The sequence below is a fragment of the Mustela nigripes genome, chromosome 4 (assembly GCF_022355385.1).
Source record: "Mustela nigripes isolate SB6536 chromosome 4, MUSNIG.SB6536, whole genome shotgun sequence".
Taxonomy (NCBI): domain Eukaryota; kingdom Metazoa; phylum Chordata; class Mammalia; order Carnivora; family Mustelidae; genus Mustela; species Mustela nigripes.
In genome coordinates this window covers 163,618,516-163,629,545 of record NC_081560.1, presented here as the reverse complement: position 1 = coordinate 163,629,545, position 11,030 = coordinate 163,618,516, and the positions used below count along the sequence as shown (strand labels likewise).

The 11,030-nt window shown below is 45.2% G+C and overlaps 1 long non-coding RNA gene across 2 annotated transcripts in view; it reads right to left on the bottom strand.

Annotated features, from left to right (window-relative positions):
* The window catches only part of LOC132015358 (uncharacterized), a 53,230-nt gene continuing 42,200 nt past the window's right edge, over positions 1 to 11,030 (bottom strand). The window contains exons 3-4 of one of the 2 annotated variants that reach the window (XR_009403632.1): positions 7,877 to 7,960; positions 1 to 1,681 (exon numbers count right to left, since the gene is read on the bottom strand). This is a non-coding gene — a long non-coding RNA (uncharacterized LOC132015358). The remainder of the gene's footprint in view (positions 1,682 to 7,876; positions 7,961 to 11,030) is intronic. The other variant, XR_009403633.1, reaches the window with a different exon arrangement.

Sequence of the window (11,030 nt, the reverse complement as noted above, 5' to 3'; positions counted from 1 at the left end):
TCCACACACCAAAAACAAAGGAGAATAATTCTTTCTATTGAGGCACCCAGGTCTCCCCGTAGTTTCCACCTATGATCACCTTTTGCCTGCTGAAGCAGCAGGAATCAGACTAATCTGTCTTCTCTCTGATGGCCTTTCACAACTCTGCAGACAGCTGTCTTGCACTCAGGGAGGGTCAGACTGGGGAAGCCTGAAAGCCAGGCAGAGGTGTCCAGACTTGACTTGGCAGCTAATGAGGAGTGCTGGCAGTTCTTAAGCGGGGAGGGAGATGACTGAAGTCATGTCTGAGGACAACTCCACCAGCAGCCCAGGCCTAGGGTGACCTGGATGGGGAGCCAGCTAGACACGGGAGCTCCGGCCAAGGAGCTATCATCATCTAGAAAAGAGGAACCTAGGAAAGGTAGTTACAAGAAGATGAAGGGGACTTGGTGGTTCAGACACTGGTATGGGAATGAACCTGTAGGCTGTCTTGCACTCCTCTGGCTATGTTTCGTCTCCCCAGACTGGGGAACCTGTAGAATCATGCCTCTTTGGTACCATCCCTGCACTGTGCTTGAAAACCACCTGCTGACAGGGGGATGCAGGTACTGTTGTAGTCAGACACTGAGGTTTGCCTGGGAAAATGGTGTTGGCGTTAGGAACGACCATTTCGCTTCACAAACCTGTACAGAGCAGGGAGGGGTCCCAGGGTAGATGCTAGGCCTATGGGATGGGCAGTTTTTTGGTGACAAGGCGGCAAGGCCACCGTCTCCAGTATTTCAGTCAAATACTGATCTAGACATTGCTGTGAAGGTATTTGTGGATATCATCAGTTTTTCGTTGTTGTTGTTTTTTGTTTTTTGCTTTTTTAAGTAAGTAAGATTATCCTAGATAATCTGGGCGGGCCTCATTCAATCAGTTGAAAGGTCTTAAGAGCAGAACTGAAGTTTGCCTGAAGAAGAAATTCCAGCTGTGAACGCAGCTTCTGCCTGTGCCCAAGAGAACCTGTGTGTAGAAATACCTACGTACACAGGCACGTAGATGTGCATATGTGTGTATCTTTAACACTGATACAAAATGATTATCTGTCCCATAGTTCATATGTAAATTTCACCAACTGTTCCAGCAACGTCCTCCTTCATAGCTGTTTCTTCCCCCTGATCCAGCATCCAATCCAGGATCACTTACCACATGTTCATATCTCTTTGAGTCTTCTTTAATCGAGATCAGGTCCTCAGCTTTTTATTAATCTCATGAACTCGATTTTTTTTCGAATTTAGATTACAGGCCAGTTATTCTGCCGAATGGCCTTGCATTTGGTTTGCGTGATGGGTCCTCACAATTAGATCGAGGCTATGGAGTTTTGGCAGATACACCAGAGAAATGACACCAACTCCTTCTCAGGGCGTCATATCAGGCGGCACATGAGGTCAGTTTGTCTCTTGACTGGTCTTGTTAACTGACTCAGTGTTTAAGGTTGTGTTCACCAGGTTAACCCACTGTAGAATTACTCATTTTCCCTTTGTACCTAGGAAGCAATTTGTAGAGAGGTACTTTCCGTTCATGTAAATATCCTATTTTTCATCAAACTTCCAAGTTGTAGCATCCACTGATGATTCTTGTCTCTGCCGGTTATTATTAATGGTTGCACAAGGATGATATTCTAACTTCATTATTCCTTCTACATTTACTCGTTAATATTCTTCTATGAGAGAAAGTTCTCCTTTATTTATTTATTATTTACATTAGTATAAGCTCATACATTCTTTTTTAAAAATTTTTAATTCAAGTATTGTTAACATACAGTGTTATATTAGTTTCAGGTGTACAATATAGTGATTCAACACTTCTAGACATTACTCAGTGGTCATCACAATAAGTCTGCTTAGTCTCCTCCACCCATTCCCCCATCCTCCCACCTCCCCTCCAGTAGCCATGAGACTCTACAGTTGAGTCTATAGTTGAGTTTCTTGGTTTGTCTCTCTCTCTCTCACTCACTCTTACTTTTCCTTTGTTAGCTTTGTTTCTTGAATTCCACATATGAGTTCAATCATATGGTATTTGTCTTTCTCTGATTTATTTTGCTTGGCATTATATTCTCCAGCTCCACCTATGTTGTTGCAAATGATAAAATTTCAGTCTTTTTATGGCTGAATAATATTCCTCTGTGTGTGTGTGTGTGTGTGTGTGTGTTTATGTATGTGTGCATGCATGTGTGAGAGAGAGAGAGAAAGAGAGAGCTTCTTTATCTTCATCTATTGATGGATACTTGGGCTGCTTCCAAAATTTGGCTATTGTAAATAATGCTGCAGTAAACATAAGGGTGCATGTATCCATTTGAATTACTGTTTTTGTATTTTGGGCGGTAATTACCCACTAGCATGATTACTGAATCATATGGGAGTTCTATTTTTAGCTTTTTGAGGAACCTCCGTACTATTTTCTATACTGGCTGTACCAGTTACATTCCCACAACCAGTGCACAAATGCTTCTTTTTCTCCACATCCTCATCAACACTTGTTACTTCTTATGTTGTTAATTCTAGCCATTCTGACAGGCATGAGGCAATATCTCATTGCAGTTTTGATTTCCCTGATGATGAGTAATGTTGAGCATCTTTTCATGTGTCTGTTGACCTGTATGTCTTCTTTGGAGGATATCTGTGTCTTCTGCCCATTTTAAATTGGATTATTTATTTTTGGGGTGTTGAGTTGTGTTAGTTCTTTATATATTCTGGATGCTATGGGTTCCTAGATTCTTATTTTATTCAAAGAATGTCCTATGGGAATGTAACTACTGTTATTTAATGTTCAGATTGCCCCAGATTTGACCAGTGGGATCCTCTTCTGATTCCTCTGTCCTTTTGACATATTGCTACTATCTTTTTAGCACCTCCTTAATTTCTGGAACAACATGATATTCTAGTTCATCTTGTATTTTCTCTCTCTGAGCCCTGAAACCAGCCATTTCTCCAATGAGTCCTGGTTCCTTTTACTGATGAAAGGTATTTAGAAACCAAGAGCAAGCTGCCAGGTGTGCTCAGTGCTATTGGGTGTCTACTTCTAAGACTTTTAGCAGACAGAACTAAGAAATATGAGCTGATATTGATATCTTATTACTATATCTGTCCACATGCACAACCATGAACTCATATAGATATCTCCCATTCTAATCCATTACCATAAGATGGATTTTAGTGTTCCTTCTCTTTATCTTTGTAACTCTCTTCTCCAACAGCAAGAATGGGCTCCCATTAACCTCAATATATTTATTCAATTGTTCGATTCTATACACACTAAAAACTTTTAGGATTGCTAGCCCATACCACTATAGGAAAAAGTCCTTCAACTAGAATTCAGTATTCATTGGTTTTTGTTTGTTTTTTTACTCTCCCTTCAGTGAGGTAGTATTATTTATTTGAAATAGAGTTAGGTTCATTCACTTCAATTTATGTTCCATTTTTAGGTGGTTTTGAGGGTTTTTTTCCCTTCTCCTCATCCTTGTTCATTATTTTTTAAGAGGAGAAGTATTCCTTACCTAGGGCCTGTGGGTTTGTGGATGGATTTGATGGGGTCTGTAAACCCGCTGCAGTTTAATGCAAACTATTTGATATGTGTGTACCTTTCCTGGGGAGAAAATCCACAGCTTTCAAAATATTCTTAAAGTGAACTTTAACCTAAAAAGTTTAGGGAGCAAGAGAAGAGAGCAGAAATCCAGGGGCCAGCCCTCTTTAGAAGTCTCTTCCCAGTGGGGGAGAAAGTTTCACCAGCTTATAAAATTCTCCAAAGAAGACAAGTGTCTATTTATCTTGTATCTACGCCAAGTGCCAAGGACACACACAAATGCCAAGTGAAGAGACACCAAAGGAGGGAAGAGAAACTTGGGAGCAAATCTGCACATGGAGCTCACGACTGCTCTTTGCCAAGAAGGCCTAGAACCAAACCAGAGTACAGAGAGGTAGGTTGGAGGAAGGGGAACCCAGCATGAGCATTTATCTATAGGTATACACAGAAAACTAAAACAGGAGAAAAGTCTCAGCATGCTGAAGAGACATTGACCCAAGGCTCTGACACACTCCTTGCATAGATCGTTTCAAGGTCCATGGGTGGTTTCAAGGTCCCTGCTAAATTAGAGAACAAGAGTAATTACACCTGGGTAGGACAGCAGTGAGTCAGACGGGGTTTACCATTTGCAGGCATGAGTTGAAAGCTTTCCCTGGGTGTGGTGGGAGGTAGGAACCCACCTTGGCATCTGACATAAGATGTTTCATGGAAGGGTGGCACTGCTCCTCAAGGAACTTCTGCTGCTAAAGAGGGACCTTCTCTCTCTCTCTCTCTCTCTCTCTCTCTCTCTTCCTTGCTCCCTCTCTCTCCCCCAAATGAATAAATAAAATCTTAAAAAATAAAGGGGGGAGGGGCGCCTGGGTGGCTCAGATGGTTAAGTGTCTGCCTTTGGCTCAGGTCATGATCTCAGGGTCCTGGGATAGGGCCCTGCATCAGGCTCGCTGCTCAGCGGAGAGTCTGCTTCTCCCTCTACCTCTGCCTCTTTCCCTGTTTGTGCTCTCTCTGTCTCTCACTCTTTCTCAAATGAATAAATAAAATCTTAAAAAAAAAAAAAAAGAGCGGTCTACAAGACCAGTGCTCTAACCACTGAGCTATGGAGGCTGCCCGTTAAAAGAGCGGTCTAGAATGGAGATAATGAGGTACAAGCCTCATGGCCAAGGACAACCTCCTCAGATGTGTCAAGGACAACCCACTAAGGGCCAGCCAGGAATCCAAAAGAAACCAAAAACCTAGTCTGTGCCACGTGGCTCAAAGCTTGTCTAGAAAGTCATGGGCAGGCCACAGCAAAATCACAGAACACAAACCGAGCCCATATATGCTAAGTGATCTGTGGGGTGAGTAAACCAGGGGAAGTCTCCTAAAGGAAAGAGCTGATACACACTATGAAAGGACTGAGACTGAGGAAAAGATAAGAGAAGTGACAAGGGTATTCTACTTGGCAGTGACAGCTCAAGGGATAAACAGAGGTTTGGGGCAGAGATGGTTGATCCTCCAGCAGAGAAGGGGGTTTGCATCAAAGACCGATCTGGAGGGTGCTGAGGTCACATGCCCATAAAAGACACGGTTCTTGAAGAGGAACGATGTGATGGTTATGATGTTTGAGGGAGAGACTATGTAGGGCTGAACTGGGGAGTTGCAAATGCAAGGAGAACAGCAGGGGGGTTAGTAAGATCACCGGGATGGGAAGTATCTGCCTGGGCTGGAACAGGTGGCAGTGTAAACACAGATACATTTACACAGATAATAAAAATGAAAGTCACCACTCACATTTTATATGGCTCTGTGGACTCAGATCACATGTGCCCACATAGAATTCTATGAGCAACACTGAGAATTATTTATAATGCTTTACTGAGCAGCTATTATGTGCTGGTCATTGAGTTAACTGCTTGGCTGAGTCTCACAACCACTGCATGAGGGAAACCATGTACTTTCTACCACTCGATATCACGTGCTGTAAATTTGCTCAAATGTGAATCTCATGAGAACCCTGTGTGTTCAGTGCATCAGGAGTTATTTTATCCCCCACTTTATAGTAGAAAAAACAAACGCTAGAAAAGGTGAAGGCCCTCACTCACAGCCACTCAGCCAAGGGCTGTCCGCCAACACTTTGGACTCTTATTTTAGGGATCCCTTACTTTCTCCCTCGGTTCACGTACAAGGTATTAACAGAGCCCTCCAGTGTCAAATGTCACTTTGGCCTAGATCTACAGCCCACTTCATCTAAACACACCAAATTCCTACCATTGGTTCACCAAAGGTCAGTAATGCGGCTCACTCAAGGGTCACTCAGCTGAGTCTGGCCTGCCTGGACAAAGAACCCAAGGAATGGAAGTAGAGGTGAGGGCAAGGTGACCTAAAAGATGAGGTCACCTCCCCATCTTTTAGAAGACATAACCACTCCAGTCCCCTGCTCCTGACTCAGTGGGAGGACTGGAGTGTGGGGGAAGACACACATTCAATCTGCATTACATCAGGTTGCACAAGACAGAGGGAGGGCAAGCTCTCAAGGTCACCATTATGTCTTCAAGCCAGGGTTGGGTCTTAGGAAAGCAAGCAAAATGCTGGCGTTTGCTTGGAACTGGAGCAAGCAAGGAGGAAATCCCTGGGGAGACACTTGCCTAGGGCTTGTTCTGCAGATGGTCCCTCCGGCCCCTTGGAATCTACTCCCACTCTCTGTGGCTCCTGCCATTAGCCAATCATAGCCACACACGCACCCTACTCTTCCATTTGAGATGCTCTCCCCCTTTCCCTTCAAATCCTCTTTTCCGGATTGAGCTGCTTGTTTCAGTTTTTCTACACCGCACAATGACACGGGTTATTATGAACCAAGAGAGTTGCTGCCGGGCTCACCTTGGGAACAGGTGAGCGTAAGGTATGTTTTACATCTGGCCATATACTCAGATCTCTGCTCTATCACTTGCCTGGCTCACCTGATTCTAAGACTGCTTTCCACAAGTCACAGAAATGACTGCAACATGGTACCGAGGTGGGGTGAGCACCAGGCCCACGTGGAGCTCCAGAGAGGCTGAGGGGAGACCCCATGTGCAGGAGCTGGAAGACAGACAGAGCTGGGAGGGCGGGGAGCAAATGGGCTGCTTTTTAGCTCCAGGCAAAGATCAGGCACTGTATCTGTTCTTATCAAGTTAGCGGCTGGACATGTTTTCCATCTGAGAATGAGACTAAAACAGACCCTGGAGCAAGGAGTTCAATTCGGAGATTTAGCTTGCTGGCCTGTCTGGTAGGTGTTCCAAGACAATGGCTGTGTCCCTTCTGGGGGCACCGCAGATCCCCTAGCAAGAGGTGCAGAAGAATATGAAAGTCTTCGTGCAGCATTTTCTTACACTAAAGCTCCCATTCCACAAAATGCATTGAGCACTTACTATATGCCGGGCATCTGGAACATGGGCACTGTTGATGAGCAATGTATAACTTTGCACTTATTATACTCCAGGCCCTATTCATTCTCATAGCAGCCCCGTGGGTTGTCTATAAAAATGCCTCCACTTCACAGATAAGGAAACCAAGGCTCAGAAAGACAAGAAACATGCCTGAACTCACACAGTAAGAACATGACAGAAGCAGGATTCCAACCCACACTTTCCAAGGCTGTGTAGCTCACCACCATCCCACAGGATCCCTGAGAAGTCAGGGCCACTCCTGGCCCTGGAAGCCATGTCCCCAGGGGGAGACAGAATATAAACAGATCATGAAATGTAAGATGCTCCTGGCTCTAATGGAAGCACGAAGAAAGTACTCTCTTTTTCTTTTAGTCTATTCCTGTGATAGTGCGTGAGGGTAGGACCCCAGGACCAGTGGAATGTCAGGTGCAATTCTTGTCTTTCTGCGACTGCTCACCTCTTTGTTCATTGTCAGAGAGTCAAGAGGCCAGTGAGAAATGGCCACTTTGGAGGGTTCATCTATTCCCATTTATAGGCTGGGACCGTCACACCCATTGTCATGCTTAAACCCCACTCTGTGGCCCTTGCTGTTGAATGTGCTTCCCCAGATACCCCCCAGCTCGCTCGCTCACATCTCTTGGCCTCTGCTCCAGTCTCCCCAACCGGGAGAGGTCCTCCTCTAACTCCTTGTCTGAAATAGCTTTCTGGGGAGCCTGGCTGGCGCAGTTAGTAGAGCACACACCTCTTGATGTTGGGGTTGTGAGTTTGAGCCCCGTGCTGGGGTAGAGATGACAAGGATTGAAAGATAATAAATTGAAATGAAAAAATGGAATGAAATAAAATAAAATAGCTCCCTCTACACCTTTATGCCTTCTACTTAGCTTTCTGTCTCTTAGTGAACTCAGCAGTCTGAAGTTTGATTTTACACTTACCTGCTTGTTGTCTGTCTCCCCAGATGAAGACTGGGCCTACTTCTGTCTCAGTTACTGTTCTACCCCCAGCACCTAAAACGGGATCTGGAACACAACAAAGAATAAATAATTGGTTGAGCAAGTGAATCAATTTGAACCTTACAACCATCCTTCAAGAAAAATCACCCTTGACAACATGAACCTCGTTGCCATTTTTAAAAATAAGGGAACTGGGGTGCCTGGGGTGGCTCAATGGGTTAAAGCCTCTGCCTTCAGCTCAGGTCATGATCCCGGGGTCCTGGAATCGAGCCCCGCATGGGGCTCTCTGCTCAGCAGGGAGCCTGCTTCCCCCACTCTCTCTGCCTGCCTCTCTGCCTACTTGTGATCTCTGTCTGTCAAATAAATAAAATCTAAAAAAAAAAAAAAAAAATTCTTTAAATTAAAAAAAAAAAGAATAAATAAGGGACCAAGCATATAAAAGTTATGTGGCCAGTCGAGTCACACAGGGCCTGCCGTTGGGACAGATGTGTGCCCGGGCCCCTCTCCTTCCCACACCGCCCTCCCGCCCCCACACTGCTCTCTTCTCCTCCCCTGACTCAGTCCATTGTTCTGTGGTCCAGGGTCTGTTGGTTGTTTACAGAAAGGAAAGAAACCCAACACCACCCAGGAGCGCCATTTACCAACCCCGGGCAGGTGGAGTGGCATCCTCCGAGAAGCACGGCACGGTCTCAGTGTCACCTCCTCCCTTCTCTCTGCCACCAAGCATCCAGGGCAGCGTGGTGGGCCAGGTTCAGGTCACCCTCCAGACAGCAAGAGTGGCTCCCCAGTGTTGCAAGGAACACTCGCCTCTCTCTCTCCCTCCTGGCCTTCCTCCACGAGCCCCACAGCGGGGCACCCACACACCTGTCTCAACAGCCCCGGGGGGAGTAAAAGAATCCATCTCATCAGTGTGTGGACGTCCGCCTGCAAGGCTTCTCCCAGCATTGTGAAGGTGGAAATGCAGGGAAAGACCCACTTTTGGGTTCCTTGTATGAGGCAGAGGCCACGTGAGGGAGGAGAAGTGAGGTCAAGACCACAGACTCGTGCATGAACTGGTAGCAGGGGTCCAGAGCTCACTCAAACAAATGAGCAAACACAGGGTCTCAGGGAGCAAAGAAATGGGAAAATCAGCTGACGGATCTGGGTTTGTGTCACAGCCCACCTCTGATAAGCTATGTGGTGTGATACAAGGGAAGTTACTTCCTTTGCAAATAGGGATAATTAAATAATAGCTGCTCAGAGTACTTTACGCAGTAAGTACAAAACCCACTAAGAAATCTGTGAGGGCATCTTGGAAACTCTCAAGTATCTATAAACACAGAGATGTGTTAAATGTATATTTTTTCTGATTAAAAATGACTCATTATATGGGGGCACCTGGGTGGCTCAGTCGGTTGAGCATCTGCCTTCTGCTTAGGTCATGATCCCAGGGTCCTGGGATCAAGCCCCACATCGGGCTCCCTGCTCTGCAGGAAGCCTGCTTCTCCCACTCCCACTCCCTCTGCCTATGTTCCCTCTCTTGCTGTGTCTCTCTCTGTCAAATAAATAAATAAAATCTTAAAAAAAAAAAAAAGACTCATTATAGAAAACATAACCAACACAATCAACACATAAAAAGTATAAAGAAAATAAAAATCACCTGTAATTGTACTACTCATAATCACTGTTATCATTTCATGTATCTCTTTCCATCTCTTTTCAAAAACCCATGTATGCAAACACATACGATATACACCCGTGTCTCCTCACCACAAGACTGGACTGCACAGGCTGCACGCCCAGGAATTTGCATCACTAATTTCATTAGAGCAGTAATCGCAGTCCACACTGGAATTTTATCATAGTTCTGGCTAAGAAGTATTAGAAACTTATTGCTAATAATTCCTCAGTCCTTTCGTTTAATAAATACACAGTTAGTTCTCTGCAAAATGGTACACTGGGGAAACCATTATTACACCAGGAATCAGGAGATCTGAAATCTTCCTTTGAGGGTGCCAATGAAGAACAGTGTATGCTCTCGCAAGAAGCCTCTGTGCCTCAGTTTCCCCGTCAGTGAAAGGAAGGTGAAAATCTATGCCCTGAAGGTGAGATGGGAGCATGCAGGGGAAGGTGCACAAAGCACCCCTCTGTGGGAGGTCCTGTTCCTGTCCCCACCTCCCCAACACCCGTGAGTACATCCAGGCAGCCCATGCACTTGAATTCATCCCTGTCCCGTTTAACAAGTGCTGACAACTCAGGGACCAAAGGAGACCTTGAGTCCTCTTGTCTCTAAGAGGCTAAAGCACCATTCCCTTTGCCTCGAGCACTTAACCAATGAGTCGTTCCCATCTGAACCAGAGCTAGAGCGTGCCCTGAAGCGGCTGGCCCAGGAGGTGAGGAATACTGTCCCAGTCCCTTGAGGAATCAGAGTCTCATCCTCTCTCAGACCACTGGGTCCTATTTTCTCAAAGAGAGCTCTCCAAATGGCTTGCTTCATAGGGTCCCAGGCCAGAGCCAAAGTCTTTGAGGGCAGGGCTCAGGAATCTGCATTTTAATGCAGTCTCACCCCCATCCTGGCAAAGACTTAAAACCACTCCCCCATCACCACCACCACAACTGAGATGCGCTCATAAAGTCAGAGAACTAACCTGTTAACAGCTCATTTGGGAAGACTGACAATCAAGGTTACAAAGCCATGAGTGGCCAAGCTGGAGCCAAAGGACCAGAACTCACATTTCTTTCTCAATCTTTCTCTACTTCTTTCTCCTTCTTCCTGTCTTCCTTCCCTCCTTGCCCTCCTCCCTTCCTTATTTTCTCTTTTTATTTCAAGAAAATAGACTTTTCTCATCACATACAGTTTGGCACTGGGATTCCCATTTATTGGGCAGTGCTGCTCCACACGGTTATAGAATTCAGATTTTTTGTTTGTATTTAAATAATGTTCTAGGGTTTTTTTTTTCTTCTAAAGTCATAATTCTTTTTAAAATTTTTTTTAATAATTTTTTAATAAACATATAATGTATTATTGACCCCAGAGGTATAGGTCTGTGAATCGCCAGGTTTACACACTTCACAGCACTCACCATAGCACATACCCTCTCCAGTGTCCATAACCCACCCACCCTCTCCCGACCCCCGACCCCCTGGCCACCCTCAG